Genomic DNA, 6,882 nt, shown 5'->3' on the forward strand with positions numbered 1-6,882 from the left:
AAAGGGGAAAAAATGACTTGTTTCCTCTCACGGCCATGATGTGTCACAAATTTCAGGCATTCTGCCAACGAGACTTTTGTCATGAGCATTCTCACGTTTCCAACTGATCAGAATAGAACAGAGGATGGACGTTTACAGCTGTGGCTTTTGTTTTCAGGATGTTTCACTGCTGCTATATTTAGTATCTTTTAACATTTTACAATCTGCCATGCCTCCAATTTCTATCTGTTATGGATCAAAAGCTGCAGACATTGTGAAGCCCAAAGCCTCATCTGAGATCCCCAACACTCACAGATCGCTGGATAAAGTTTCACTGTTTTACATCTGGGTTTGTGCATTGCTGGAAGCAGTGAGCAACATTAGACAATGGTGATATTTAGGCCAAGCTTAATTTAAGTAACACACTGGAAAAGCGAAGAATTACGTAATGCAAAACTAAATGCTACTCCACCAGAGAGTTCCATTGGCTTCTTTCCTTTCCCACTTTCCAGTCTAATCAGCTACAGTCTCCCAATAACGCCCTCAAAGATAAATCCAGAATTAGAAAACTCAGGGGGTGGACACGCATTTTAAATGTCTTACTTCAAAGATAACAGGCGTTAGTCTTATTAGTGCTTTTATGCTTATAAATATAAACACGTACTGCTCTATGCACTTTCTTTTTTTATATATATCAATCCTGTTTTTTATTTTAACAAACGCAAACTTAGTTTTGCATCTTGCACTGTGCGGCTGTAATGAAAGTTTTGGTGAGCGATAGAAGAGGATGAAAGTTTGCTGTGGCCTTGAGCTTTTCATGGGGAAGGAGCTGACCCGTTCTCCCACCTCAGATAAGGACTGGCTTATCTATGTCAGGTTCACTCTGACCATGTGCCACATCTTATTGTGTTTGGTGCAGATGTGTGATGAAAGCTTTGCTTCTTTATCATTTCTAGTTCTGTGAGAAAATCCTCTTAAAAAAAAAAAGTTTAACTTAAGGAGCATCCAGTACATGTTCATTTTTTTCACATTTACCCTGCAAAATCAAGCCAAATAAAGCATTAAAAAATATGAAGTTTGTCTTTTAAAGTCTAACTCAAACTATATATTTTTTCTCATGTAAAATCATCCCCAGGGGTCTTTTAATTATGATTATGCAGATTTAGCAAAAATCAAAAACCCTTCGTCATTTTTTGAGACAGACGCGGCAAAAACTGATTAGAAATTTTGTGGACGGGACTGTTGATGGAGAAGTAGCCCTACGATGATATCCCAGCATGCCTTTACAAGTCCAGGCTAGCATTAGCAAGAACATCGGCGAGCAATATCAGAGCTGAGCATTTTTAAACTGCAGGTTTTCATCTCCTCCTGATCCATCAAGATTTGAGTAAAGAAATACTCAGAAAGTTTTAATATTAAACTCTTTTCTGTGTGTCCTCCATCAGGATAAAAATGCTGCAATAACATGTTAAAAACACAATTTTAGCTGGATTGGGTCTTTAAGTGGTTTTAAAAAGTTAGATACAACTAAAACTCTGTTGAAAATTGTCATGAAAAATACATTTTTTGTACAGTTGTGGTTATTCAGAAAAAATCTCTCTCAAATTAGTATTCCTTCTTTAACAAAACTAAAGTTAATGAGATTTAAAGTTGGACGGTCGTGCACCAAAACGTATGGTTTGGCAGATCTTATTAGACTATAATTAAATAACGTCTTCTAACTTTTGCTAGCATGACTTCCATTTAAGCTTTGTTCTTTTATTATAGCTTATTGATATTTCAGACAAATTGTGCATTTTGTCCTACAAGCACCAAATTTGGCACGGTTGTCCTTTAGAGTCTCCTCTTTCAGAACAATGGCGGCCATTTGCAAAGATGTCAACCAGCCCCTCCATTATTGCAAAAATATTTCATGTCAATCTTAACAATGAGTTGTTAATGTATAAAATAAAGTATTTATATACATATATATTTTTTTCTTTGATTTTCTCATGGTACTTTCCTTAAGGATGGGATCTAGAATATATATCTGTGACAAATTTGGTGCCTGTACCAGAAAATGTGTGATCACTTTAATAACCAGCTCCACTAGTGGATCGCACAATTTCTTTATAAGATCATTTGTTTGCATTAACATAGAACATCTCTAGATTTTTCAATAAAAATCTGCTGTTCTGCTGGAACATGTCTGAAGCATGACAGGGTTCATCTATTTTTGGCCTCCTTGTGCTCAGTGCTCTCTTCTGGAAATGAACCAAGCTGCTTGAAAGCTTTTGAAAAAGAGCCTGTGCTGAATTTTTCGCATCATTTCCAGCCAAACCCGGTATACTTGGGTTTAAACGAAGAAAAGGTTAAAGAAAATGATCCTGTTTGAAGTTATCTGTAATGTTCACATGCAAGTGAGAGAAATGAGAGGAGGAAGAAGAGGCCATGCAAGAGCCATGTGAGTCTGCACGGCTTGTTCCCATTCGCCATCATTATTGTTCTTGCCTCCAAATTGCTTTTTCAATCTACCAGCTTCTGAAACACACACAGATAACACACCTGGCTCCTTGTCCTTGGCACTTTTCTTCAGCACATTGAAAAAATGTCACTTCTACTGATGTGATCTATAGTTTCAGGCAGCTTTATCAATGCAATGCTGTTAATAAAACATTCACTTTCAAGAGTGGAACTGGACTTGATCTTGTGTGTTGGTCACAGATGCTTTTGAGAATAGTCTGTAATTAAGAAAAATGTTTCTGTTCTTTAACTAACCAGTATTTGTCCGAGCCTCAAAAAGCAGAAAAAGGTTCAAACTGACTGCCTTCACTGGACTCCTGTAATTATGCTATTGCACATAATAATTTTGGGGCATTGTGCCTGCCTGCCCCTAAATAATGAAAAACAGCAGTGTGTTTTTGTTGGACACAGGTCTAATACATGATGGACTCACCAACAAGAAAGCCTGTTTTGCTAATTAGCGTGTAGGTAGTCGAGAGCAGAAGCTCCCCTTTGTATTTTTGGGAACTGTAAGAATGTCTCTGTACCAGCAGCGCATGTTTGATCTGCAAATTATTGAAATAAAAAAAAGAAAATTACTCAAGTTTTCACCTTCTGCCCCCCCCCCCCTCCTCGCTTCTTTTTTTTCTTTCACAAACTGTTCTTGTGGTAGAATCTTAGGTTGCTATGGAGACGTGATCACCCACATGTCTCGTCATGAGGAGCCTCTTATCCATGACAACACAGCTGTTTCCTCTATCCTTCATGTTGGTGTGTTGCTCATCACTTTGCATATTCTTCACCAGACTCGAATCAAGCGAGCTTTGGAGCACAGCATCCGGCCCAAATTGCTTTAAAAAAATAAAAAAATAAAACAACTTTCCCCGTTTCTGCCATAATAGGAAGTTCTGCAGAACTCCCACTAGAGCCGACAATTTTTAAGCAATACACCTACACAATAACACATGAAAGAGTACTTTGAAAGAGAGCACACACTGCAGATGAGAAATAACAGATCAGCTTGGATGCTTTTTTTTCATGTTTTTGTGCAGTAAATATTTTACACCTTTTGTAGACAAAAGTGTATCTATCTAGGACTTCGGAAATGTTTTCGAAGCATTTCCGCACCCACTCATCTTCACAAATATGGGCATTTCCACAGGTGTTGCTGCTACCCAGTCACTCAGAGGAGTAACGTGAGAGCCCAGCGTGACGCAGATCATCAATATACACAAACACCTACACATGCCTGACTGCAGGAAGACAGGAAATTGCATTGCCCACTCACTTTTACGCCGGCTAACCGTCTATAAAAGCTGACTGACTGGCCGACGGAGCTTCCAGACTGACTTTGCACTACAGCACTAAAGTCAGAGAGACTTTCGGTAATCATCCTTCTAATGTCCTCCCGGCATATTACACCTGAATCTGATTTATCCAAACTACTTTAAGTAGTCGACATGACAAATATGTGCATCTGTACATGCTGTGTCACATCAAGACCCTCCTTAAGCTATGGGGGAGCTCAGTTAGGGGCCCGGTACAGAGGGAGGGGTGCTAATTGTCGAACTCCTAGCTGGTGCATGCTTTGAACCCACCAACCTTAGCGAGATCTGAGGAGACATAACAGACGTCCCACAGGCTGCAGGAGTTCGTGTGACACTTTGCAGTTTCTGCATTAAACTAAATCCAATGTTTGCAGTAGAGATTGATTTAATTTAAAAGCTTTCAGTCAGTATTTTTTTCCGAGAAACTTGAAAGAAATAAAATATTCCAATGTTTTTACATTGTTTGAGGTTGAATTAACTTTTGTAAACAATAATATTACTAAAAAACATATTTGTAATAAGTGAGATATTTGTTATGATTATATTAATTATTAATTACTAATGGATTTCCAACCATTGGGACATCATAATGCAGTCTTTTTAAGTGAAGGAGGTATTTTTTTTATTTATAACATTATTATTATCTTAATATAGGAGAATAATAATAGGATCCAAATCTGGAACTTGGAGCTACTGAGGTGTTTGATGCCAAACCGACATGACTGATGCACTAAGTGGACTGGACTTCACAATGAGCAAAATTAAAGCAATCAAAGTTGTTGACAGTTTTTAATTTTATTATTTTACATCATCAAAATGAAACCACTTTCATTCTTCTGTATCTTACTGCCACAGGGGACAAAAATCAGTTGCTCTTCCTGCATAAACCCACCTGTCTGGACCTGAATTTCTAATTGACAGCACAGTTGACATAGCGACACCCACAGGATAAATGAAACAATATGGCTCCTAAACTTAATTTGTAATCGTAGTGAAAGAACTTTAGAAAAATAAGATACTGATTTTTAGTTATGTTTTTGCCACTGACATGATACATTTAAATAAACTATAATGTCTTTTAGACATAAATAAAACATAAACATGAGGAGAAAATAGCTTTAAAAAAATAGTTTATAACTTTTTATAGACCTTTGCATGACTTCCTTTCAAAATAAAAGACATCCAACACCATAGGATCATGTTAATGCAGGAAATGCAGTAGGAAGTGTAAAGTCATTAATTAAACTTTTTTAAAAAATGTTTATTCTACTGTTTCTGGTGCATTTCAGCCACAATTTGATAAATATAACCAACAAAAACTAAATCAGAGCTAATTAAGTGACCCCTACCATATATTAAAACCACGAGGCACACTTTAAATCCTAGAATTTGTTTAAAGATAGAAAATCTGCTTTATAATCCAGTGGATTATAACTTAACGTAGCTTTAATTCTGGTTGTGCTTACTGACAATAAATTGATTTTCTGTGATAAATGAAGTTCAAAATAAAGTCCAAATGTGTCTTAGTGAACTACAAAGGATTGATGGATTGATTTAGAATTACGGCTACCATTGTTAGGATCCTCACTGAATGATTCAAACCATCCTTTAACTGTTTGTAAATGAGATGAATAAAATTTAAGTTCTTTTTTCAAACTTTACTACCTACTTTTTCCTTTACTGATACTTTTTGAAATATTTTATTTTAAGCAAAGTCTGATGCGGGAGGTTTGTTTGACTTATATTGGAAATATTCTATGAAAGTACAAAACGGAGGCGCACTATCTATAAAGGTTCCTTTGAAAAGATCTTAAATGACCAAAAAATAGACAAGATCAGAGGGAAAACAGAGGACTAAATAAAGATAATGAAATGAGGCAGAATTAACTCAAGGAACCCTTCAGCAATGATCCGATTTAAAATACTGCATGCACATGGGCATCACTGGGACTCTCAAAATGTGCCTTTTTTTAATACAAAGTAGCTTTTGTCAAGTTTTTCTCCCAGGGGGCCCTGTGTTTCATAATCTGTTCATGTGGTGCACTTTAGTGGAGCATTTCACCTTCGTAGAAAATGACACTTCCATGCAGCAGTTCCTAGTACATTGTTACTAATGTACCCTCGGCGTACGAGTAAAGCCTCTTGAAAGACAGAGTGGGCACATTTGGAATTGGACATACTCAGCTTTTTTTTTTTATATCTCAGTACCCTTATAATTTATTTATTTTATTCTTTGGTGCACAAAATAACCCCCCACTGGTTTAATTTAGAGATAAATGCAGCATGAGTGAAAAAGTGTCTCTGATTTTATACTGCTTGTACCAGCCCCAGTTACTGGTACTTATTATGTAACTCTAAAACCTGAGTCATTAAATCTAACTGTCCAAAATAATATCCAACACAAATTTTGTACTATGATTAAGAAGCAAAGCTGTTCTGTATTCTTTTTCGTACTGACGAGATTGTTGTTTTCTGATTGAAAAGAGCAAATGAACAAAAGGGAGCTTTTTCTTTGTAACCAACTTGAATATAAAAATGTAAAAAATGCTTCATTGTTTAATCAGACAAGTGATTTATCAGTTATGAGATTTTTTATTAAGTAATTTCTTTTCTTTCATTCTTATCAGGAGATAAAAAGTGTTTTTTTTTTCTTACAATTTTGTCTGTTTTCATTTAATCATAAATGCATTTACATATCATTCGCGTCATAGAAGATACAAATATAGAGGACTGCTTATTTTCTGGACGTCACGGAAATTGCATCACTGCTTCCTACAGAAATCCCAACATCATGTTTACATTTGAGGGATAATATAAACCCAAAAAGGTCTACGTCCTTCAATGACCGTAACCACGCAGCTGCAGTCCATTTATGTCAGAATAAATATACTTCAGCTGAAAATACACAAAGTTTAGTCACTGCACATGTTGGAGTTTCACAGGATTCACACTAAAACATCAACAGTAACATGCAGTCAGTGTGTCTGATGGATGCTTAAACAGAATGAGGGTTTGAGAGCACAGAGAGAGAATCTCCTCCTGCTGAGTCACGGGGAGCTGGGAGCTGTCGCACACTGCCACCTGCTGGTGCTGC

The sequence above is a fragment of the Oryzias melastigma genome, linkage group LG9 (assembly GCF_002922805.2).
Source record: "Oryzias melastigma strain HK-1 linkage group LG9, ASM292280v2, whole genome shotgun sequence".
Taxonomy (NCBI): Eukaryota; Metazoa; Chordata; class Actinopteri; order Beloniformes; family Adrianichthyidae; genus Oryzias; species Oryzias melastigma.